At 48.6% G+C, this 26,023-nt stretch overlaps 1 protein-coding gene across 1 annotated transcript in view; it reads right to left on the reverse strand.

Moving 5' to 3' along the window:
* The window catches only part of ZNF831 (zinc finger protein 831), a 110,019-nt gene extending 90,119 nt beyond the window's left edge, over positions 1 to 19,900 (reverse strand). Inside the window, exon 1 of the mRNA XM_032387580.1 lies at positions 19,724 to 19,900. The gene's annotated coding sequence lies outside the window, so the exon portion shown is untranslated. The remainder of the gene's footprint in view (positions 1 to 19,723) is intronic.
* Positions 19,901 to 26,023: the final 6,123 nt, after the last annotated feature.

Genomic DNA, 26,023 nt, shown 5'->3' on the forward strand with positions numbered 1-26,023 from the left:
TTTCACTGAAGAATTCTACATAATGTTTAAAAAAGAATCAATGCCAATTCTACACAACCTCTTCCAGAAAATAGAAGGGAAGGGAAGACTTCCTAACTAATTTTAGGAATCTACGTGTTACCCTGACACCAAAACCAAAGACAGCACAAAACAGAAAACTACAGAGCAACATCCCTCTTGGATATAGAGGCAGAATCCTTCACAAAAATATTAGCAAACAGACTCTACAACATAAAAAGAACTATATACCATGGCCAAGGGTTCCAAGGATGTACCGATGGGATCCACCACGGTAACACAGTAAAGGAGGAAAGTCACATGATCACACCAACTGATGTAGAAAAAGCTTTCGACAAAAGTCAAAACCTACACGTGATAAAATCTCTCAGAACACAGAAATAGAGGGAAAGTTTCTCAACTTGATGAGGAGCATCTACAAAACATCTACAGCTGATATTACACTTAATGGCAAAAAACTGAAATACTTCCTCCTTAAGTTCGGGAACAAGACAATGATGCCTCTCTTATCATTTTCATTCAACACAGTACTGGAAGTTCCAGCCAGTGTGATAAAGCAAGAAAGGAAATGAAAGACATATGGATAGGAAAGGAAGAAATAAAACTGTCCCTTTTTTGCAGATGACATGATTGTTTATGTAGAAAATTCCAAGAAATCTACAAAAAAAAATTCCTAGAACTAATAAATTCATCAAAGTCACATGATACAAGTTCAACATACAAAAGTCAATTCTACTTTTATAACTAGCAATGAACAACTGGAAACCAAAGCTTAAAATACAATGCCATTTACAATCACTCAACAGTATTGAAATACTTAGGTATAAATCTAATGAAACCTGTACAGGACCTATTTGCTGAAAAGTGCAAAGCACTAATGGAAGAACTCAAAGAAAGTCTAAGTGAAGAAGGAGACATTGTGTCCACAGATTGGAAAACTGACCTTAGTAAAGATGTCCATTCTCTCCAGACTGACACGCAGGCTCAAGTCAGTTCCTATCAAAATCCCAGCAAGACTTTTTATGAGCAGAGACAAGACTATTCTAAAATTTATATAGAAAGGTAAAAGAACTGGAATAACTCAGTTTTGAAAAAGGATAATAAAATGGAAAGAATCAAATCAGTGTACCTGATTTGAAAATGGATTACACAGCTACAGTAATCAAGACTGTGTTGTATTCACAGAGGAACAGACACACGGATCAAAAGAATTTTCTTAAAAAACAGAATTAGACCCACACGAATATACCCAACTGATTGTGAACAAAGGTTCAAAGGCAGTTCAGTGGAAGGAGTATGTAACTTTTTCAGCAACTGACATGCATAGGTACAAAAAATAAAGGTCAGCCTCAACCTCACACCTTATGTAGACAAAAATTAACTCAAAATGTGAGGCAGGCTTGAATGTAAAATGTAAAATCAGAAAGCTCTAGAAAAAAACACTGGAGAAAATCTTCAGGATCTAGGGCATAGGAGAGTTTTCAGGGGTGCCTGGATGGCTCAGTCGGTTAAGCATCTGCATTTGGCTCAGGTCATGATCCCAGAGTCCTGGGATGCAGCCCCATATCGGGCTCCCTGCTCAATGGGGAGTCTGCTTCTCCCTCTCCCTCTGCCCCTCCTCCTGTTCGTGCTCTCTCTTAAAAAAAAAAAAAAAAGTTTTCAGACCTGAGCTGAAGATGCAAAATCCTTGCTCTGTGAAAGCCCCTATTTATAAGACGTGAAAAGAGTACCTACAGACTCACAAGCTCATGAGATGTTCAACATTATTAGCCATCAGAGAAATGCAAATTAAAACCACAGTGAGAGATCACTGCACACCTATCAGAATGGCAAAAACAAAAAACAGTGACACCACCAAACACGGGTGAGGGTGTGGATTCACTAGATACACTGGCGGTGTGAGTGTGGAGTAGTACAGCCATTCTGGAAAAGAGTTGGGCAGTTTCAAAAAAAAAGGTCAAACATACAACTACCGCTCAATCTAGGGATTGCACTCCTGGGCATTTATCCCAGAGAAAGGAAAAGTTCTGTCCACACAAAACCCTGTACACAAATATTCATAGCAGCTTTATTTATAAGAGCAAAAAACTGGAATCAGCCCAGAAGTGCTTCAACAGACAAATGTTTAAACCAACTGTGGTATATCCACATCATAGAATACTACTCGGCAATAAGAAGGGGTGAACTATTTTTTTTTTAAGACTTTATTTATTTATTTATTTATTTGAGAGAGACAGAGATAGCGAGAGAGAGCACAAGTGGGGAGGAGAGGGAGAAGCAGGCTCCCTGCTGAGCAAGGAGCTGATGCGGGGCTTAATCCCAGGACCCTGGGATCATGACCTCCGCCGAAGGCAACGGCTTAACTGACTGAGCCACCCAGGCACCCCGAAGGGGTGAACTATTAATATACAGAACAATTCGGATGACTCTCCAGAGAATTATGCTGAGCAAGGAAAGTTAATCCCTAAAGGCTACATGCTGTGTGATTCTATCCATATAACATTCTTAAAATGACAAATTCTAGAACTGGAAGATAGATTGGTGGTTACTAGGAGTTAAGAGGAGGAGGGCAGGAGAAAAGCGAGCATGACTGTGAGGGTGGGATACTTGTGATGATGGAAATGGTCTGCAAATTGACCATACCAACATCAATATCTTAGTTGTGATCTGCAAGACATTACCACTGGGGGAAACTGGATAAAAGCTACAGGGGATCTTTCTGGTTTTCTTACAACCACATGCGAATCTACAATTATCTCAAAACAAAAGGCTAATTTATTAAAATAGTAAATAAATAAATAACTGAAATAGGAACTACCTTTCCAGTGCGTGAGTCAATGTATTTAATGCAGCACCCATAGTTTCCCTAAACTAAAACCAGGTCCGTAGTCGGGAGTGCCACAAGGCTCCCCTTGGAGAAACGGACTCAACGTGCATCATTTTCCTTGACGTGGTCTTCTTTGTACCAACCCCTTTTCCTTATGTACTTTTTTTTTTAATTTTATTTTATTATGTTATGTTAGTCACGATACATTACATCATTAGTTTTTGATGTAGTGTGCCATGATTCATTGTTTGCGTATAACACCCAGTGCTCCATGCAGAACGTGACCTCTTTAATACCCATCACCAGGCTAACCCATCCTCCCACCTCCCTCCCCTCTAGAACCCTCAGTTTGTTTTTCAGAGTCCATCCTCTCTCATGGTTCATCTCCCCCTCTGATTTCCTCCCCTTATTCTTCCCTTCCTGCTATCTTTTTTTTTTTCTTTTTTAACATATAATGTATTATTTGTTTCAGAGGTACAGGTCTGTCCTTATGTACTCTTATATTCAAAGGACATAGGACATCACTACCATATACAGGAAAGCTCCGCCATGGCTATGAATACCGAGTGGTCATCATGAAACCACAGCTAGAGCAATGAAGGTCTGCAAAGACCACGCTCACTTGGTTGCAAGCCAAGGCAGAGAAAAGGCTACCTCCTGACGTCTCAAACAGGCCCTGCAGAAACTCCCCCAGCACGGCCATCCCAGGGCCGCTCAGCCACCACCGCCGCACCACACCCAGAGGGCCGCGGGGGTGCTGGGATCCCCAGACTCCAGAGACAACACCTGCCTCTGAGTCTGCTGCTACTGACACACTCTGTGACTTTGAATAAGCTACCCAACTTCTCCAAGCCGAGCGTTCCTGATATAAGAAGTGGGGCTCATGTCCACTTTTTCAAAAGACTGGAAACACAATAGATGTGATTGGTGTGTGCACAGCAGGTACTCCACGTGTTAGGATTTTCCCTCTTAATCAAACAGAACTCCCCCACCTCCCTTCTGCAAGCTTGGTTCTCTGCGCACATGTTTACAATTTCTACCAGGAGAAAAGTCTCTGCCTGGTACCCGTTTGCCTCTTGTGGTGGCCTCATTTCCCATAGGTCACCACAAAGTGATCATTTAGGTTCTTCTGGATGACCCTGATCACGTGGATCTCCTCCTCCATGACCGTACCCCTTCCCCAACTTCTCAGCCGAAGTGCAACTGAGGAAGCCCATCTTCATCCCGTGGCTTCTCAGGATCTTCCCACAGCCCCCAAGATGGCTGCAGAACCTCCACACTCGCTCTGACATTAGCCTTGTGGTCCAAAATGCCTGCTCTTATCTGGGGCAGTAGAATTAGGCACATTATTTTAAACTGGCCCTGACGTTGATTCTGCTTTTCCCAGCCACCCAACGCTATCATTTTTCTAGCTCGCATCCTGTCCCTCGCTGCATTTTGGCAGATAACATCTCTGGTTTCATTCTTACAGAAAGATTTGCTACGGGAACAGAGAGGCACGTTACCTCTCAGAGCATGGCTCCATGGCTTATCTGACAGACCCTGCAGCTCTCAGCTATTTTGGACACTGGGAAGCCAAATATGTATGTAAATACGTGGCCCAGGGTCCATGGTCCCTTGTAAATCTCATTGAAAAATGCTACCCTTGGGTGATCAGTACAAGTGCTATAAATAGGATCTGTATCAAATACCATTTTAGAATCTACTGTACATTTAGTTTTGCAAACTCTTGGGCTAGCATAACTAATATTTCTAAACAATTCACACCTCCATTTTAATTAGGTCTATCATTGGAAAAAACTGCTTACAATGCCACAAATTTCCCATAGGTTGTTTTTATGTTTAGTCAAACATGGATTGTGGACCTGGTTTCTGACAGCCATTATGAATTGCAATAAATATTTTGACAAAGGCAACAGTGCTGTTAAGCACACAAGAGAATTACTGAACTGGGTCAGACCCAGTTTTACGTGGTATTTCTTTTTAACTGCATGCTTGAAAATAAATATATCATTAAGAACACAGGGTAAAAAGAAAAAAAAGTTGTTTTTTTTTTAAGCTGACTTCTTCTATATGTTTATCTCATGGGACATGTTACATACCTTTATGAAGCGTGATGATTTTCAGCCAATGATGCTCCAACTCAAACACAAATGACCTGGCCAGAAACTGAGAAGATATCCATAGTTCCTGAAGAGACCTCTGGGCAGCCGCCCCCCACACCGAGGACAGAGGGGGCTCACACACCCTCCTCCCACTCCACGTAGGCAGTTTGCAACTCTTTGCTGAGAAGGTGTCTGAGGCATCTTCCACCATCCCCACTCTGCAGGCAGCATCTCAAAGCACAAAGAGATGCTCCCTGCATCTTAGAAAATAAAGCAAAAGAGGATGGCTCCCCCATTGCTTGGCCTTTGAGGCAACTCTGTGTTTAACTGGGAAAAGCACCATTCTGAGCAGCACGGAGGAGACTCAAGCAGAGACGAAACCCGAGCTGGCTCAGAAATAGGAAGTACGTTATTTTCTATACATTACTTAATGTCACAGTAGCAGCCCTTAGAAAAGAGGAAGAGCTAGACACAGACAGGGGAAAAAAAGAGAGCCACAGCTCGAGTCTAATAATTATGACTATTGATCTAACAACCCATAAACAGAGCCTGTCCCCTGGAAATGAGGGTGTTCAGCCCCCTGCACCACAGGGGAAGTTTTTCTGGGCAGGCTGGTAAGAAGTGGAGCCGGTGTGGTCCTCTTCCTGGCTGTGGGGTTGGAAAGAGCATGGGCACAGCCTTCACATGCATACCTGGAGCTTCCCAAGGGCCCAGAATGAGCATTTCCACTGCGGGTGATATGGCGGGAGACCTCACAAGGATCTCTGGGGTGCTGTCCCCACTTACAACTTTGATAGTTTGTCCAACCTGGAACTGTTTCCATTCATTTTTATTTGTAACACATTGCAGTGAACTATTATCCTGATGACTGCATTTCAGGTGCCCCTTAAGTTGTGCACCCAGAGTCCCCCTCTCTCCCTACAACTTTGGAAGGAGCAAACATGACAGCGATAGAGGGGGAAAAATACAGTTGTTCTAAGTGGTGGAGGCTGAGAGCAAAACGGGGTGCGCTACTGGGAAGAAGTGCATTCAAGAGAAAGACAGGGTTGACCAGATGCGACTCTGGCCATGCGGACTGGGGGCATATCAACTCCTTTAGACCGGTGTCCCATTGCTCTGACTGTGCTAGTTTTTCACTGGGAGAGGGAGGCTTCCTTGCCCCACTTTGCCATCAGTAATGTCCAGCTGGTCAAGTATCTAAGACTCATGTTCAGCTAGGTTGGGTTTGGGGGCAAATTTCATCTGGCTGAGTGATCTAGGCTTTGGAAGAACCAAATGATGCAGATTCACGTGGCTTCCACTCCCTGTCCCCCCAGCATCAGTGAGCAGGCACCTCACTGGCTGTGCCAGAGGCCACAGGGAGTGTGCAGTTGAAAATGGGAAAGTGACTGATGCAGAGCCAGCTTTGATGCAACCGGTCCACGTGCGTGAGACGGAACTCAGCTAGCATGTGTGGCACAGCCACACCTCAGAGTCCCCTCCTGTCCCCCAAGCCCCCCGGACATCCCCAGAACCCAGAAGCCAGGAGTAAAATACCTGCCTGGCTCTGACACCATCCGTTCTGATTTGTTGGTGTTTGCACCTCTTCCGTTGTTAAATACTGTCAGAAACACCCCTGGCCACAACAGACATACAAACAAAACTTTGCCAGAGCCCAGAGGAAGAAGGTTTCGGGAGCCTTCCTGGAGAAAATGACAGATGAGCTGGGCACTGCCGGATGTGGAAAAGTTTGATGGGCAGAAGTGGCAGCAAGAGGCAAGCTGGGAAGGCCGGAAAGTTCACGAAGGCCAGACTTCTGCATGCTCCACCGCCTCAACAGGGAGAGGGCCACGGGCAGCCGTGGACAAGGGGGGCATGGGGACTACTGGAAACACAAGCTGGCATGAGCCAACAGACACCCAAGCTCTCATGGTGAAGACAAGGGCTTTGCCGGCCGTGGGGGGGAGGGCCCCGGCAGCTTGAGTGCTGTGGAAAAGGAAGGACCAAAGCAGAAAGGGGTGAGGCTCCCTGGGACACTGCCACCCCCATTCTCTGAGAGGCCTGGTCCAGCAGCTTGGCTAAGAAGGTCCTCGAGGACAAATTTGTCTCTATATCCTAAAAGGACTTTGATTTGCCTTTTTTCTCCAAAGTTACAGTCTGAACGCACTTCATTAAGATAAATTAGTGCAGAAGTTTCCTGCACAAGAGCTAAAACATTGATTGAAAAACAGTAACAGCAAAGGAAAAAAAAAAAACTTTTGGAGTTGATTGAAAATAAGTATGTCGACAATGAACTGATAAACATCCAAACATCCATACAATGGACCATCATTAGGCAACAGAAAGGAAATGAAGTCCTGACACCTGCCATCACGTGGAGGACCCTTGAAAACGTTATGCTAAGTGAGAGAAGCCAGACACACAAGGCCCCACGTTGCAGGCTTCCATCTCTAGGAAATGTCCAGAACAGGCACCCCACAGAGACAGAAAGTGGATCTGTGGCCGCCACGGGCTGGGAGAGCTGGGGGGAAGGACTGCTAATGGGTACAAGGTTTATTTGGGGGGTGCTGAAAATGTTCTGGAACTAGATCATAGTGGTGACTGCACAAATGTGTGATTATGTTAAAAAACACTCAATTGTACACTTCAGAGGATGGATTGTATGGTGTGCGACTCCTACCTCGACGTAACAATAATCAGTCCCCGGCCAAGTTCTTGAGCGCCAGAACATAACTCTCCAGAGCGGGTACAACAGATAGCCCATGAGCTCAGCATTGGCTATAGTCACCAAAAAAAGAAAAGAAACATAATTTCCAAAGAATGGTGAACTTCCTTTCTCCAGCCTTTTTTTCCCCAAGGAAACAAACAGAAAAGATCTATCACCCCCTTGCTGGGAGCTAGTTTCACCCGGCAACGGCACTGTCTCCCACGGCTGTTCCTGCGACAAAGTGAGCTTGTGCAGGTACAGGGCAGCGGAGGAGACGCCAGGCGCCCCGGGGGTCCCAGTGAGACCGGGCCGGGAAGAATCACACACACACACACACACACACACACACACACACACACACACACTCTCTCTCTCCTGCTGAGAAGCCGCAGCCAGGAGCAGAATGAGCCCCTGCCTCTGGGGTTTGGCCCCAGGACCCTCCCCAGTCCCCGAGTGTGCCGTCCGGTGGCAGAAAGAGGAAGGGAGAGGCGCTGGCTGCAGTCGGCCGCCCGCCACCCCAGACTGCCTGGGGGCTGGCCCGGCCTCCCCAGCAAGCAGGGCACAAAGTCATTCCCGCTGCCTCCTGAGTCAAGTCAATAGCAGCTGCCAGACCGGTCCCCACGTCCTGCCACCTGCCTTTCCAGCCCCACCTCCGGTGGCCCTCTTCAAAGCACTGGATGGACCTAGAACAGTGCCCACCTAACACAGTGTCACAGTCCCAAAAGTATGCACCCAATCCATGAATGAGTGTTTGTTTGAACACAGTACGTGAAGAACCAAGGCCACACAAGGCCGAGCAAGACGGATACCACCCCTTCCTCTCTGCAGAATCTCCCAAGATGGACACGCACGGCCCACCTCCTGCTCTGCACGTGCAGCCCTCCTCCAGCCGCGTGCCCCGTGTGTGGCCAGCACAGCGTCCCTGCCAGGCCTTCACGCACGCCTCGCCGTACAGCCCGCGCAGTGCTGGGCACGGAGGCAGCCCTCAGGCAGCGTCTGCTGAGTGACGAGCCCTGTCAAATCCCTCGCTCCCTGGGCCAAACGCAGACCTCGCACCAAGAGCCTTACAAACGTACAAAGCAGGCGGAACCCGCCTGACATGGGAAGCCCGAGGCTGGCCTCTCCGGGGGCAGGGGGCACGGTGGGACAGGCAGCTCTGGAGCTCTACAACGAGTCACCTCAGGGACACACGCACTCAGATTTGCATTCCAGTCCGGTCGTCTGGGGGGTCAGCTCCCTCCGCATCCTCCACACGCTGTCCTCACTGTCAGAAGAGGTTTGTAATCACAACCCATGTGGGCTGGGAAATGAGGTGCACCTGTCAAGCCCCTTCAGAAAGGAGCACTCCACAGATGTGTGACCTCGTGCTGATGGCTGTGGTTCTCATTTCTGTGCAGATAGAAAAGGGCCCCCCCGAAGGGTAACTGCGTGAGTGCCCCATGCAATTATCTGTCTGCACGTCCTCGGGGCCACTTAAACAATGTTTTTATTTAAAACATGATGCATCCAGCCAGTTTTTGATTATCCATGGTAATGGGGGTCAAGGATCAGCTGAATAATTGAAATGGAAACTTGATTCCCACCGAGAGTTTCCCTCTCCCCCACCTCCTTCCTTCCTTCCGCAGAGGAGAGAGGCGCTGTGGGACTGTGGAAGGGGCGCTGGGCTGGAGGCCGCATCCCGGCCCTGGCCAGGACTTTGTGACTGGCTTTCTGGGGGGCGTGGAACAACGCCCTTCCCTTCAGGGGGGCTGTGACGGGAGGGGGCTGGACGGCAGTGCGCCTCAGCACCAAGCTGTACGGCACCTTTATTTATAGGTACAACACATTTCTTCAGATTGACTTGCTTTTACCATTTAATGTGTCGCAAACAGTATCATTACTATAATAATAATACTCCTAATGGACACGGGCCTCATCTATTTTTGTGATGTCCATTAAAATAACTCCATAAGCATTATGCTTTCTTAAAAGGGTCTTTCGAAAGATACCAGGCAGAACTTCACTGAGATGACGTCCTCCTGACTCACAGGACAGCTTCCCCCAAATGGCCCTGCTCCCCTCTCCCTGCGCAGCGGAGCTCCCCCTTTCCTGGCCCTTTCCGGAACAGCTCCCATCGGGCCGATGGAGATGGCTCCATCAAGCTGTCTCCCGCCTCGCACCGGCTGTGATTGCGGCGTCGGGGGAAAGGTACAAAGCCTCCCGGGGCCCATTACCCCCGATGTTCTCCTGCCGTAATTGCCAGCTGCCGTTCATTTCCCCAAAACATCGCCCCTGGCTGCCTGAGTGACAGCCGAAAAGCAAGGGTTAGGCAGGGCGTTTTGTTTCCCTACAAATTGTATCCCTGTTGAGGAAGACGTGATGTGGCTCTTGAGCACTTGGCTATCAGACTTTTAATCACAGTGTAAAAATGAAATCACTTCCAGCACCTGAAGGGATTTTGCTGGCGTCACCCACTGTTTTTGTAGATTAATTTTTTAGAGCAGAAAGAAAAAGCCTTACATTTCATCTGTAACAAGAAAAACTGGTTTTCTCCCCCTAGCCCCCAACACTTCCAAAAGTTTCTTATGTAAGGACTTTGTTTTTCATTTTTATTTTTTTAAAGGGAAGAGTTCACTGGTCCAGATGGGGAACAAAATGGCAGGGTTAAGACCCCACCACACCTCACCACTTGGAAGACTGGCTAATCAGTGTCTTTTGGATGTATTTACAAAAACAATATGTTTAAACATTTCAATAAACAGATTAAAACACAGATTTGTACATTAGCCTCTGCCAGCTGCCTTTCCAAGCCAAGAATCCTTTTGTCCTTATGAGACCAAATGATGATTGTTCCTCGAATCCAAGGCCTGGCCTGAGAGACCCTGGACTTTCCTGGAGATTTGGTTTTCTCTTCCTCTTGGTGGCCTCTGATCTATTTCCCACTGTCCTATCCTCTGGGTGTGTTCTTACTGTAAGTTCCCCCAAAGCCTTTTTGGAAGGAAGTAGAGCTCGAGTTGTAAGCCACCCAATTTCCCTCCAAAGCCAGAGTCCAAAGTCCCATCCACATCCAGAGGGAAGGGCTGGCGTGACCTCAGTGTCATGCTTCCAGCAGCACAAAGACCTCCTGCTCCCAGGAGGAGGACTTGCATTTAAGTGCTGGCAATTTCAGGAGCTTTGGCTGAGCACGAGGGAAAATATACACCTCATCCACACCTTCCTCGGACTGCCCATCACTTCCTACCCCCAGGAGAGCTTTTTTAGCACCTCTCTCAAGACGAGGCTCTGAAGATGAAGTCTCCCAATGTGAGAGAATTCACCCCTTCACTCAGGGTCCCCAGCCCATCTCTTAGCATGCCCAGTGGATGAGGGCTCCTGGAATTTAGAGATAAAGCTACTTCAAGGATCATGTAACCCAGCAACGTCAAGTTCAGGTGCACCAGTCCCCTCCCCTCCTGGCACCCACGGCTACTTGGTCATGGCACTCTTCCCCACAGAGCTAGGCATCGGAAGCCTCTTTATCTGGACCTCTACGAAACCATCTACTGTGAGATCTGTACTTGAGCTAAAACCAATCGGCCACGTCCTCATTGTAAAGGTCACAGAAGGGGGACCAGAACCCACCTCTCACCAGAGCCCACGCCATTCCCTGCAACACCAAACTCTGGCTGCCACTATTTTTGTCGTGGTATTACCTGCACATACGTGTAGATGCAGACACGTGTCCAGGTACCTGTGCCCAGCCTTGCTTGTTTTCCTGACCTGCCTGTTCTGGCTTTGTCCAGTCTGTCCTTTCACTTCCCACTGCCTTGAGAGGATTTTGTCTTCACTAAACAGCTCTCTACTCTTTCATGTGACTCATAATCACAATAATTGGGGAGAAGATAAGGGCAAAGTCCAAACAGGTAGATACTAACCCCAAAAAAGCAATGAAAGAAAGAAGACATTACCCCTCCCAGGTGTCTGGGAATTTGCATTCAACAGGTATATATTCACCAAATATTGCTTGAGTACCAACCAGGTTCCAAACTCTAGGTCAAAGGATCAGGGGAGAATAAGACAGATAAAGTCCTTGCCTTCATGAGGCTGACATTCTAGTGAAAGACATCGTCATAACTACAAAAACACATCAATGAGTGGAGTAATCTCAGACAGAAATGAGTGTGATGAAGGCAGAAAACTGGAGTGGTTTGATGAAGGATGAGGGAAAGGGAAGGAGGAGCATGCCTGGGAAGAGACCTGAAATAGAAAAAAGATTCAGCCATGAGGAAATATGAGGGCACTATGTGCAAAGGCCCTGAGGCAAGCACTCCTGTGGCAGGTTAAGACCAGCAGAAGGCTAAGGGCATTCTGGGTAATAGCAAAGAGGAGAGAGCTGGAAGATAGGCCAGAGGGCGGGCAGACAAAAGATGGTGCAGAGCTTTTTAGGCCACAGGAGAAATTTTATTCTAAGAAGCATCAGACAATGTGTGGAGGTGAGGATAGCAATTGAGAAAAACAACAGGGTCAGAACAAAGGAAGGAACTTTTCAGAGTCTATATGAGAGAAAGTGAATGGAAGGAGAAAGAACAAATTTTGCAAGGGCTGCTGTGGATCATGCTTCTACCTCCCAGGGCTGAAAAAATCCAAGCAAAGAAGCATGCATTATCAAATCACTTATTGTTTTCTGCCCTGGATCTGGTGCTCATAAAGCTGCTCTGAGACCACATAGGTGCCCATTAGCCAAGCCTCCTATGGGATTTACCAACAGGTGTGACTATGCGCGTGTGCATCTTTGGAGAAGTCCCCGCTCTGGATGCATGTTTCCCTGTCCCTGCATGGGAAGAATGGGCCCAGGCTGTTTAAATGTTCCTTCCTCTCTGAGGCATGACCCAACTGGCTTCAGCCGCGGGGACTTCCCCCGCTTCCAGGGTCCCGTGGCAGCGGGCATATCCTTCCTCACGCACTCAGTGCCGTGTGCTGTACCGATCAGTTTACACATCACTTTCTCTCACTAGACAATGCACTCCTTGACAAAAGTTTAACTTTCTTAGCCTAGCCCCAAGTAGCTGCTTGGTAAGCAACTGCTGAGAACACGGGAGAGCCAACGCTGCCCGGGGCCTTTTCAAAGGAGTTCGCTGCAGCACGAAGCGGCAGGGCAGGACGTCCCTCTCTGAGGCTGTGCTGGCCCAGGCATCTTCCCACAGAGTCCCTGTCCCTCAGCAGGGACACCCCACCTCTGACCTGCCCTTCACAGGGTGCACTGGTGGACCCTTGGGACCATCAAACATGTCCGTCCAGCCTCCCAATCAGGTCTTGGCAACTGGGAGACCCAAGCTGTCTGGGCAGCGTCCAGCACAATTAAGCTCTTCACCTTGTGGGCCCCTCTCAGTGAAGCAATCTGCTCCTCGTGCCAAGCCTTCTGCTCCCCGGGAAGTCCCGCCCGTGCAGATGTGCCCGGCCTAGTGAAGAGAGCCAAACAGAAATCAGCCCGGACCTCCTCCAAAGTCAGCCAGTGGGTCTGGAGCATGCTTAATATCTTGTAGACTCCGTCCTGTTCTCCTCGGGTCCAGTTGCAGAGAATGTGGCTCAGAGGGGAAGAACTCAGAGTGTGGGGGCTAGCAGCCAAAGCACATGTTCTCCCAAGGAAGGTGGTGGGGAGGCCGAGGGAGGGGTGAATTCAGGAACAGGATCTGCATGACACGCTGCTCCAGGTGCTAAGCTGTGAGCCACTCAGCAGGTTGGGGATGACAATGGTGGCCAAGCAGGATTTTGGTCAGACTGGCCACAGTCGGTGAAAGCTATTCCCTACCTTCGCCCTGGCCCCTCACAGATCCACTCCCCACTCTACAGCCAGAGGGACGGTTCCCAAAAACAAAATTACGTCCACCACCTCATGCTGGTGACAACCCCCTGGTGCCCATCACTTTTGGAACTCAGTGATCTGCTCTGCCTGCATTACCCATGGGCACCAGCCTCTGCCACCTCCCTAGTTCCTCCCGAAACCTCTCATCTTATTTCTGCAACCCAGCCACACTGGCCATGCAGCTCCTCACGCTCCAGCCTATGTCCCTGCCCCCACTAACCCTTCAGCTCTCAGCCAGTTCCCAGCTCCTCAGGGGGAGCCTGCTGGGATACCCACTCCCTGACCAAGCCAGACCCCTGCACTCACCACAGTTCTCACGAAACGTTACATGTGTCAGGACTTGCTAAATGACGCAAACCCCACAGGCCAGGGACCCTTCTGCTTTGTCACCAGCTCCAAGTGACAACCAACTCTGTTGCCCTGCATGAGTGAGTAAATGGACGAATCGTCCACCCAAACTGGACAGCTCAGACCATCCCCCCAACCCCCGCACTCCTGCTTATGCTGCTCCCTCAGCCTGGACATCCCACAGCTTACTGCTCATCAAGATAGATCCAAACGCTGCCTCCCCAACAATGGCCTCGGGGTCCCCCCAGCTGGAAGCAATCCCCTCAGCAGCACATTCTCTGTGGCACTTTGGGTCTATCTTTACCCACCTCCCACTATAATGAATTTAGCTTGGTTTCCTGAGTTCCAGGACCTTCAAAGGGGAGAGCCACACATTTCATATTGCCGTGCCCCTTGTGACATCTGGGGTGGCACCGGCAATGACTCATAACAGCAGAAACTTATTGGATGATAGGCCAGCCACGCCTCCGAGCTGTGGCGTGAGGCAGGCAGCCATCACGCGCACGATTTCACAGAAGAGGAAAGGATGCTCACACAGGTGAGGCAACTTGACCCAAACACTCAGCCAGGCATCAGCGAAGACACCCTTTAGACTTAGGCTACCAGCCCCACCAGCATGCGTAGTCCTGAAACCAAGCTCCCTCGCTCAGCCTGAGCGCCCTCGTTCAACAAGAGACAGGGGCAAGAAGCAACCCACTCCCCATCAGTGTCCCCTGTGCTCAGAGCCCGTCTTGGAGAACGTCTCCCAGCATGAGGGGTTCAGCTGGCACCAACGTCTGCGGCCAACCCTACTGACGCTGACAGCGTCAATCCCAAACCATCTCAGTTCTACCGGTGCAAATCTCCACAAAGAACTTTTCAAGACAGTGCTCCCTCTTCAAAGAGCCCGTGCCCAGGATCGAGGTGTGGACTCTGTCTTGTACTCAGCGGGCAGTGATTCACCCGCCGGGCAGCAGAGTGAGGGGGCTGGTGGCGCCTGGGGGTGAGCTCAGCTGGGTGTCTCGCTGGTCATGGGCAAGTTACTTTACCTTCCAAAGCCTCTGAGTATCCACCTGTCTGTCAAGCGGGGACGATCACCACACAGGCACCTTTGGGAAAATGAGGTACGAGGTGCTCACCAGAGGACAGGTAGACCTCCAACCCTCAGCAAACGTCAACAGCGGCATCGCCGTTAGGAATGTTCTCATCAGTCATCTCCGGGGCCGGCCATCTCAGCAGGAGGATGCCCAGGGAAAGGGGCTGACTCCTGCCTCAGGGGAGGTCATCCCAGGAGACAGGAGCCATGCGGCTTGCCGGGCGTGCACAGCTCGAGGTGGCAAGTCACGCACATGTCAACATGCTCCCCCAGCCTCACGCGTCCACCTCCACGCCAGCCCCCTCGCATCCTCAGCTGCGCCGAGAGAGCACATGTGTGCACTCGCTCACGCACACACACGCCTCCTGTTCCAGCCCACGTGCACCCGGGAACGGGGACCTGCCGGGGACCCAGCAGGGCTCAGCTGGGTACACCTGCCCCACCGGAAAGCCAGGGCGGCAGGGGCTATGCTCACGGGGGTCCCATCAGGTAGGTGAGCCTGTGAGGGGCCCAGTGTATTTGCATATAATTTGCATGTGTTGACACAGCTTTCCCATCTCTGCACAGAGCACTTCCAAGCTAACCTGTTATTACTGCTCCTCCGAAGCCCGGTTTTTCTCAGCATTCGTGCTGCTAACCACCCACTGCCAGAAAGTACTATGCAGTGAGACGGGCCAAGAGCTGACTCTGAGCGCCCGGCAAGTCACGCCAGCCACCCTGGGCCTCAGTTTCTCCCCTGAACGACAAATAGCAGCCTACACCTCCGCCGGGCAGACCCGAGGAGATCTTCCCGCACAGGAAATGTTGGGCTGTGCTTGCAGCCGAGCACCCGCCAGAGCGCAGCAGGCTGCCTTACCGGTCCGGGGGGCCGGAGCGCAGCAGGCTGCCTTACTGGTCTGGAGGGCCGGAAAGCAAGTCTGGGTGCCTAAGCTGGCCCAACATTCTGCCCAGATGCAGTTTCTGAGCCTCGAACGGTGGGTTCCCTGTGCTATGGTTACTAATTGTAGCAAATACATAAAAATGAAGGATACCTAGTTAAATCTGAATAAAATGTTAGTATAAAACATGTCCTGTGCAAATTTGGGACACATACCAAAAACGTATCTATTGCATACCTGGAATTTTCATTTTAACTGGGGGTCCTGTATTTTATCTGACAATGCTACCTGGGACTCGAGGCTCACTGCCTTTCGTTGTTACTAATAGTCTGTTTTCTCACCACTTTTACTTACACCCAAAGAACACGGACTTTGTTTCCTAAATGTCCAGCTTCCGATGTCAGACAGGGAGAGCAGAGGTTACATGGGAAGTGAACTGAGAACTGCTGAGGGGAGAGGGTAAAGAGGGAGGTGAGGGACATGTGTTTCCTAATTTAGTTAAAAATCTAAAATCTGTTCCTCTTTGGTCTCCGTGAGGAGCCCGGTGGTTATCACTGTGAACGTGAGGCCACGTTTCCTGTGGCGAAGGGTACGTGTGTTTGCATCAACAGGGCCCGTTTCTAGGGCTCCTCTCAGGATGTGAGGCCCATGGCAGGTCGCAGAGGAAGAGGGAGGGCCTATGAGCAGGGGCTGCTTGGGAGGGAGACTCTCGCTCTGGGGGCTCCCTGGAGAGCCCCCACCCGCCGTGGGATAAAAGCCTTCTCCCCCTAGCCCTTTGCCCAGCTTCCTCATTACACACCAGTGGACTGGGGCCCTTTGCAGAGCACAGAGGTGATCACGTGTCCGATTCCTAATTTCTGCTCGGGGGTTGGCCTTAGCAGGAAGGGACAGGGCTCAGGGAGTTCCACCTTTCACGGGGAGTTGCCATCAAATGCAGAAGGCTCAGGCACAAAATGTGCATGGAGAGCATCTGCTCTGTCCTCAGGGCATCACAGTCTGACCCTCCAATGGGCTAAGCTCAAGCTTTTCCAGCAGGGGCACCTGTTTTTCTAGAATGGGCAGAGCGCCACAGAAAGTGACACTACCAGTAAGTATGTGCCGCATCTGGGGGTGACGATTTTCTTTCAAGATTTTTTTTTTAAAGGAAAGTGTTATTTTATAGTAAGATCAATTGATATACTATGGAGTGCCATGCAAATTTTTCATATTTTTAGATAAAACGCTAAAAATAAAATGTAAAACTTTCGGCTTCCTCCTTCTTCAAGCAGGGATGGAGAGCATGCCAACCTCACAGGCACAGGGCCACTGCAAGGACTGAATAAAGAAATGCAGGTAAAGCCTTTCCCTGGCACAGCACCAGGCAAGAGTAGGCCCTTCTCTAACTGGGACTCTGATTACCGCTGAGACAGGACTCAACGATTAAGATCTCTTCATCTGATCGTGTATATGAGACCTCCCTGTGCATAAAGGAATCATGAAGCAATCAAAGAACTCTATAGGCTTTAAGCACAAGAGGAAGATTTCGTTTGATTTTCTAATGGCAGCCTCTGGTCAGGTCTCAAACAGGGCAAAAGTCTGAAAGCCACCTGCCTTGTCCGACATGCTAAGACGGGCACTCATCTTGTACATCTGCGGCCACAGACATGGCTGGCCTAAAAGGGGCCAGAGATCCTTATGACCAGTAGAGAGATCATTCACTGCCATGGCTGAACGCAGGTGTTCCCAGCCCAGGACAATCCAACTGTGCCTGCTGAAGGTGACAGGCCAAAGGCACCTGGGTGAAGGACGTGGTCAGAAGTGTTCAATGAGCATGGTGTGGTCAGGAGGGCAGACACACATAACTGAGACTGGCAGGCTCAGGACCTTTGAATCAGCTGTCTGGGTGGATGGAATGGGTAGGGCCTCACGGTATGACACCCAAGGTCAGTGCCCTGCTTACTCATACCCTCTGACCCTTTTTCTCAAGAAGTTCTGAAACTCAGTGGTGGCACTGCTTCTTCAGGACTGAAAACAGATTTGGCCAATGCTCATCTACATTCTGTTTCCCCACTCAACAGAGAGGCCAGCCATGTGCCCTGGGAACTCTCCCAGACTACTCTGAAGAGATTGTCCGTGCTCCTGTCTTGGAAGGGCCAGCCAGAAGTGATTTGTAAACTAAAGGAAGACTATACGTAGGCCTTGACAAATGGCACTGAACAATTAGCAGTGACTCAATCTGACTCCAGGACAGCAAGAGAATATTCTGAATAATGTACGAGAGTAGAAGGCATGTCTCTTCTCATTAGAGGCCAAGACGTATTCACGCTTTCTTACTGACCTAATAATTGTTGCAAATGTACAGAAACAGTTGTCCCAACAGCTCGACTACCTTTTGGCCTTCCACTTCTCCTTCTTGCCTCTTGCTCAAGCTGGCAGCTACCCTGCTGTCACCTCGGAAAGCTAGGTGCCACGCTCATGGTAACTCCTACATTTAAACCACTCTTCAGATTTACAACCTCAGCTCTGAAACATGAACAGGCTTTTTCAGGGTAATTAGCCTCACACACTATTTCAGCCAACATTCGATCAACCTAGCCCCATAATTAGTTCCTGCTAAAATATTACACTTTGTCTAAACTACATAGGAAGATGTTCCTCGGTTATGAAATCTACTCTGTCAAAATCAGTCTCGTTTGGAGATCAGGGGGGCCTCGCTCTTCTTTGTGGTGATAGAGTTGCCCCCAAAGTCATTTTTGTTTATCCAAGCCATGATCCAACATCTTTTTTTTTTTTTTTTTCCAATTTCAGCTTGTACAGCCTTTCCTTTTTGAAAAACAAAGCATAGCAATCACAATTCTCCCTTGGCCAGTGGCCAGACATCCAAAGGCTGGAGCCAGGAGATTAACGGATACACCCAGAGAGGGCAAGGTCAGAGAGCAGAACATTCTGGACACGTGTGTGTCAGAGACAGACTCGTAGGACAAGAGAGCGGCTCTACATGAGGGTCGGCCCCTCCCAGTTTGAATGACATGCTAAGGCCCTTCCAAACCAGTGGATGAAACATGCCTGTGACACTAATTAATGCCAGGCAAAATGTAACAGCAGATCTTGGAAACTAAAAATAGACCTATTCCAACTGATTCATCCCCTGACTGCACAGAATTCGGAGGTTTTGTATCTGTTTCTCTTCTGTATGTATGTTAGATTATGGCCTCTTTTCTCTCCCTCCATCTTTGTTGTTCTTCTTTTATGTCTCTCCTTCTTGTTGAGAGGTTTAAACCTTCCAGAAGAGATGTCCCCACTTGGCTACCCTCCGACCCACAAACATGCTTAATAAGCAAGGAAATCATTTCTTTTCCTGGCTCACATGGTTGGGAGCTATGTAATTGGTACTTAATATTTTCCATGCGGATGTTTCTGCCTGTTGCATCACACACAGAACTCTATAGCTTCGTTTCCGATTATGGTCCCTTCTATTTTAAACTTTGTTGATTTCTACTGGGAAGGAAGCCTATTTCATACAGATTAGCTGGGCAGCTGGGTCTGATTGCTTCTGATGACTGGGCTTGGGGCCACCGGGGAAACAGGTTTCCGAAAGCCCCTTGGATGGAGCCCCATTCCATACAGCCCCAAAAGAATGGGTCAGTGCTCACTTCAGGGAGGAAGGGTCAGCAGCCTTGGGTGGAAATCAACAGGTCAAGCCAAAGGCAGGATCAGACCTTATTCCACATCTCAGGCTTAGGAGGCTATGCTGGAAGGTGGAGGAGGGGGGATCAGAAGCCCCCTGATTCAAAAGCTCTCACAGGGACCTGAGTGGGGGCTTGTGTCAGAGATAACTACGTGTGCTTGGAAGGAAGCATCCATCATGCTTGCCTGATATAATCACTCGGGAGGCAACAGACAAGGCTCAATGATTAAGGTCCCTTCATCTGGCCTTGCATCCCAGACCTCCAGGTGCATAAAGAAATCACAAAGACCTCTCTCACCTTCATGTGCTCAGTCCACAGGCAGGTGGGGGCTGCCGCGCTCTCCCGAAAACCGGTGGCTCCGATGAGGCAGGAGTATTCTCCCTGCTCGTCCCATCTCTGCCTTTGCTTCTCTTTATGCCTTCTCTAGAGAAAACCGAGTGCTGGAGATTTAAAAAAAGAAAAAAGAAAAAATTGTGTGTGTGGAGGGTGGTGGTGTCGGGGGTGCCGGGGCGGTGGGGGGTGGCAGGGGGACACCGGGGGGTAGGTGTGCAGCCTGCCCTGGTGTGGGTTCGGGTTTAATGGCCGACGCTGGTGAGATGGTTCGCCTGCTGAAGCTCAGTGCCACTGCAGCTCTGTGTGTGGGCGGCGGCAGCTACACGGCTGGGTTTCAAACCATTACACTGAACATTTGCAAACAGATAAAAAAACAAAACCATCCGGTACAAATGGAAACTTCTGTTTTCCCTTCTCTTCCTGTGCTCTGTCCCCCCCACCTCCACTCTCGAGTGTTGGAGGAGGTGGACGAAGGTGGGCACACGGCCCTCTGGGCTCCCCTGGCCCGTCTCTCGCAGCCGCACACCCACCCCCGTGGCCACCGACAGGCACAGGTGCGTCCGACCACTGAGACCCCACAGCTCTAGAGACGCCCAGATACTCGAGAAAGACTCCTCTCCAGGGTCTCGCTCGGAATCTAGCCACCGGGAGCCATCAAACCCACGGGGGCTCGGGGCTTCCGTATCTGGCCGTCTCCAACCCTCCTCGTCTCAAAGCTACCTGAGAACCGGCAGGCGCAGGGGAACGAGATGCACTCTCCCAGCTGGGGGCCCTCTCCGCAAGGAATACCCCGTGAACGGGGACACGAGATAGTCCATGAAAAGAAAGAGGGTCCCACGGTCAAGTTACTCTGGTAACCGTTGTACCCAGTATTGCTCGCAGAGTCACAGAGCACGTTAGCAGGTAAAGGCTCTGAGAAGTCCTGCGATTAAGAATCCTGTTTCGTTTAATCCAGCATTTCCACAGCGCGCAAGACCTCAGTCCACAGAGCGCCGTGGGCCTGAACAGCATAGCCATCCATCACACCACGCAGGCGCACGCAGGCCACGCACGCAGGCCACGCACGCCGCGCACGCGCACTCGTGTCCACCCATTCCCGCCAAGGAGCCTTCCCGGGAGTTGGCTACTGCAGTCGAGCCCAGGAGGAAGTTGGCGGAGGGAGCTGGTGAGGGCGGCCGTGGCGGTGAGGACGCAGCAGCCGGGCACTCACACGACTGCCCCACGCGGTGAGTGGTGAGCCTGAGGCTGCGGCTCCGGTTCCGGCGGGACAGGGAACACGAGGGGTGCCGAGGGCTCCCCGGGGCTGCGGACGCCCAGCCTAATGGGTCCCCTCCTGGCTCCTCCTTCCCAGAGGCGCAGCCTGTGGCCGCCCCCATGCGAGGTCACGGGGCGCGACGGGGCGCGGCGGGGCACGGCGCGCGGAGCGGCCTGAGAGCCCCCTGACCGCCGACCTCTGTTGGGCGGTGCAGAAAGCGGGTGGGCTGTCCGCTCCTCGAGAGCATGACCCTTAGGAGGCAGAAGAACAGAGCATGAAACGCGTCAACTCCAGGAGATAAATTTGCCAAATGGAGCCTTTCATGTTGGAAATGGCCTGTGGGACAGGCAGGGGTGTGAAGGAGGGGACAGGAGAGGAAAAGATGGTGCACTCTGCTGGACTGGGGGCTGCTGTGGCCCATCAGTGCCGGGAGATGCCAGCCCCACGGCCCCCATCGTTGGGCATTGGGCAAGGCCTTGGAGCCCCAGCCTCCTCATATAAAAACTGCTTTTAACCAAGGGTGATTTTGACCCCCGGGGGACATTTGGCAACGTCTGGGGACATTTTTGGTTGTCAAAACGAGGGGCGAGTGCTCTTGGCATGCAGTAGGTAGCATCCAGGGATGCTGCTAAACATCCAGAGATGCACAGGAAGGTGTCCAAAAGAGAATGATCGAGCCCCAGTGTCAACAGTGCAGCAGAAACGGAGAACCCGGTCCAGGTGGACCCTCCAGTCCCCCTTGATGGAGCTCAAATGAGACACCACATGGGATTCTGACTAAACCAGAAGGCAATTACAGTATGTTTGATAAGAAGGAGACTTCCATATCATGTAGATGGCATTTAATTTCTTATTGAGCAACAAGATGGAAACAGATGGAAAGTAGAGTAAAAGCTCTCTGCTTCAGACCAAGATGAGAGAAAGCCTGCCTGCCTTATAAACACTCCAAATTACACGATTTAAAAAAAAAAAAAAATGCCTCCTCTTGCTTAAGTACATCAGAGAACTTGAACTCTGTGTGAACAAAGTGAAATGAGTATAGAAAGCCTTTAAAAAGCTTGCAAGCACTTCGAAGGATAATCATTGGTAATTAGAGCATTTTATAGAATCCATTAAAGGGGCTTTAAACAAAGCTGAAATTATTTGTTGACCTTTCCTCTGAAGGAGGGTAACGGTCATGCTGACAACACTAATGTGCCTACCCTGGTTGGAGGTTTTCTTTTAAAGAAATCTTCTGCCAAGCTTACAGTACAGTCCTCAGTACATGGCAGATTATTAGAGATCAACAAAAAGAGAAAGTGAAATTAAAGTTCAGACTCCTGTTCCAGCTGACTTCCCAGCCTCAAAAAGAAAAGCTGACCATGACTCACTCTGCGCCCCCATTCAGTGGGACCCTGAGGCAGGACTCAGCGTCCAGGCCCTGGAAATGATTTTCTCTTGGCCAGTAGTGAAGTTCCAGGTGGGTGTGAACTCAGGAGAGGCAGGTAGGGCCAGACCTGCTGTGATGGGAGTGAAGGAAGACAGGGTGTGTGCAAGGCTATCAGTGCAAAGACCAGCACTCTTGCAAAGAGGCTTTCGAGGAAGGAATGACAAGCCAAGTTTCTGACGTGGACGGTGCACTAGGCCCACACTAGCCAGTTACATCAGCTTCCTCCAGGAGCCAAAACAGAGAGCAAGGCCAGGCTGTTAGTTTTGACTTTCCCATGCCTCCCTCATCCACCTATCCACTCACTAGCCAGGACAAGCAATAGTCACACATCTGAGAACTTCCTGTGCCAGCACTTTGCTTGGCCCTAGGAACAAAATGGTGAAGAAAAAGCAAAGGACAGTCTCTGCCTTCATAGTGCTCATAGTCAGATGGAGTAAAAAGACAAAGATCAAAGAATTATGAAAAACATTCAATTCATTCAAATAGTCATTGGCTGAGAATTTGAACCTCTACTTTATACTGGGCACTATTCAAGGAGAAAAAAATGTGTAAGCAAATTATTATCAACAATGAAAACAACAATTTCATGAAACTCTACCTGAAGAGTAATGCTTATCAGAAGCTCTAAAGCCGAGGCCACCTCTCTTTGTTAAAAAGGAATGGGAGGGACCAGGAGTTAAGGACCTACCAATCTACGATGGGTTAGTCGGAAAGGGAGTAGCTTCCCATTTGGTGATGCATCATTATACAACTCCAGATTCTATGCCATCTAAAGTCATCTTGCACTCCACAATTTCTGTGAACCCTGAGCTTTGGAAGCATTCCCTTAAACGTGGAGGCACTGTTGAAGAAGAGGACCCAAACCATCCCAACCATGGATTTGAGGTCTTACCAAGGGAAGGGTGCTGTTCAGAACCTAGTACAGCTCTGGAATGCCTGGTTGTCTAGTTCCCCACCCTTCCCTGGGTGCTGCCAGGCGAGAGGAGGCACACCAGTGCTTCCCACCACGGGGAAAGGTTTCTCTACACATCAGTGTCTACTGCTTTTTATACGCCTTGCTCCCTTGTGTCTCTGCTTTTTCATAGCTTCCACCCTATTCCCACTGCCAATTCCTGACTCTTTCCACCTGACACTCAAATGTGTCAAGAGAGGAAATGGTTCACTTAGTCTGTACAGGACCTCACAGTTGGTCAGAGCTTGCCCTTTGGGTTTACCCAGAAGCCACAAGCCATCTTACATATGACTGCTGTGGAGTCAGCCAGCTACCACTGAGCCAGCCCTAGACAAGGGACTGAGTTTCTCCAAAGGGCAAAGCCAGCATTCTATGGAGAGCCTCCCTCCCAATACAGTGGTGTTAGGAGATGAGGATCTGGACCAATCTGGTGGTCCATGAGGTAATTTCCCATGACTTACAGATGAATATTTTAAATTGCCATAGTTATATTTTTATTCTAATGTGACTTAGTACAGCTACAGCTAAAAGATCAAACTCGTGTGTTTCCCTTTTCAATAAATTTTAATAGTCAATTTTAAAAATACCAATTTTATTGAAAGACTTAATATGTACATCTAAGTGAACTAGAAATGATTTTGAAAAAAGAATAAAGTCAGAGGAATCACACTAATTTTAAGACTTATTATATAGCTACAGTAATTAAAACAGTGTGGTATTGATGGAGATAAACACATAGATCAATAGAACAGAATAAAGGACCCAGAAATAGACCCACACAAATATGCTTGACTGATTCTGGCAAAGGTGCAAAAGCAATTTAATGAAGGAAGGATAATCTTTTCAACAAATGATGCTGGAGCAATTGGACATCTTAGGCAAAAAGAAAAGAAAAAAAATCTATGCTAAATCTCACACCTTATACAAAAAGTAACTGGGAGTGGATAGTAGATTTAAGTGTCAAATGTAAAACCATAAAACTTTTAGAAGAAAATATGGGAGAAAAGCCTTGGGACCTAAGATTAAGACAAAAAGTTCTTAGATATGACACCAAAAATATAATTCACAAAAGAAAAAAATTAATGTTATATTTTATTAAAATTAAATCATCTGCTCTGCAAAAGACTCTCTGAAGAGGATGAAAAAAGTTTTTTTGAACAAATGGTGTTGGAACAACTGGACATTGACATGCAAAAAAAAAAAATCTAGGGACGCCTGAGTGGCTCAGTCGATTAAGCATCTGCCTTCAGCTCAGGTCATGATCCTGGGGTCCTGGGATTGAGCCCCATGTTGGGCTCCCGGTTCAGCAGGAAGTCTGCTTCTCCCTCTCCCTTCCACTGCTCCTCTCTCTCTCAAATAATAAAAATAAATTTAAAAAATGAATCTAGACACAGACCTTACACTCTTCCCAAAAATTAACTCAAAATGAATCACTGACCTAAATGCAAAACTGTAAAACTCCAGGAAGACAACATAGGAGAACACCTAAATGACCTTGGGTTTGGCAATAACCTTGTAGATACAACACCAAAGTCACCCACCATGACAGAAATAACCAATCAGCTAGACTTCATTAAAATTAAAAACTTTTTTTTTAAATTAAAAACTTCTGCTCTGTGAAAGACAATGTCAAGGGAATGAGGAAACAAGCTACAAATGGGGAGAAAATATTTGTGAAAGACATCTAATAAAGACTTATCCAAAACATACAAAGAGTTCTTAAAACTCAGCAGTAAGGAAACAACCCAGGTGCCTGGGTGGCTCAGTCAGTTAGGTGTCCGACTCTTGATCTCAGCTCAGGTCTTGATTTCAGGTCATAAATTCAAGCCGTGAGTTGGGCTCCACGCTAGATGTGGCGCTTACTTAAATGAATGAATGAATGAATGAATGAATGAAAGAAAGAAAGAAAGAAAAGAAAACCCAGTTAAAAAATGAGCTAAAGACCTTAATACACACCTCACCAAAGAAGATCCAAGGGCGGCAAGTAGGTATAGATGCGCAACATCATATGTCAATAGGTAATTGCAAATTAAAACAAGATGCTACTATGTAAGTATTAGAATGGCTGAAACCTGGAAACACTGACAACACCAAATGCTGATAAGGATGTGGAGCAACAGGAATTCTCATACATTACTGGTGGGAATGCAAAATGGTACAGCCACTCTGCAAGACAGTTTGGTAGTTTCTTATGAAATTATCTTACAGATAATCCGGTAATCACACTCCTTGGTATTTACCCAAAGGAGTTGAAACTTATGCCCACAAAAAAATCTGCACACAGATATTTATAGCAGCTTTATTCATAATTACTAAAACTTGGAAGCAACCAAAATGTCCTTCAGTAAGTGAATAATAAATAAACCATGATATATCCAGACAATGGTTACATCCAAACAATGGAATATTATTCAGTGCTAACAAGAAATGAGCTTCAAGCCATGAAAAGTCTACCCACTGTATGATTCCAACTATATGACATTCTGGAAATGGCAAAACTATAGAGACAGTAAAAAACTGTAGAGCTTGCCACAGGTGAGAGGGGAGGGATGAATAGATGGAGCACAGAGGTTTTAGGGCAGTGAAAACACTCTTTATGATACTATGTTGATGGATGCATTTTATTAT

The sequence above is a fragment of the Phoca vitulina genome, unplaced genomic scaffold (genome assembly GCF_004348235.1).
Source record: "Phoca vitulina isolate PV1807 unplaced genomic scaffold, GSC_HSeal_1.0 scaffold50, whole genome shotgun sequence".
Lineage (NCBI taxonomy): Eukaryota > Metazoa > Chordata > Mammalia > Carnivora > Phocidae > Phoca > Phoca vitulina.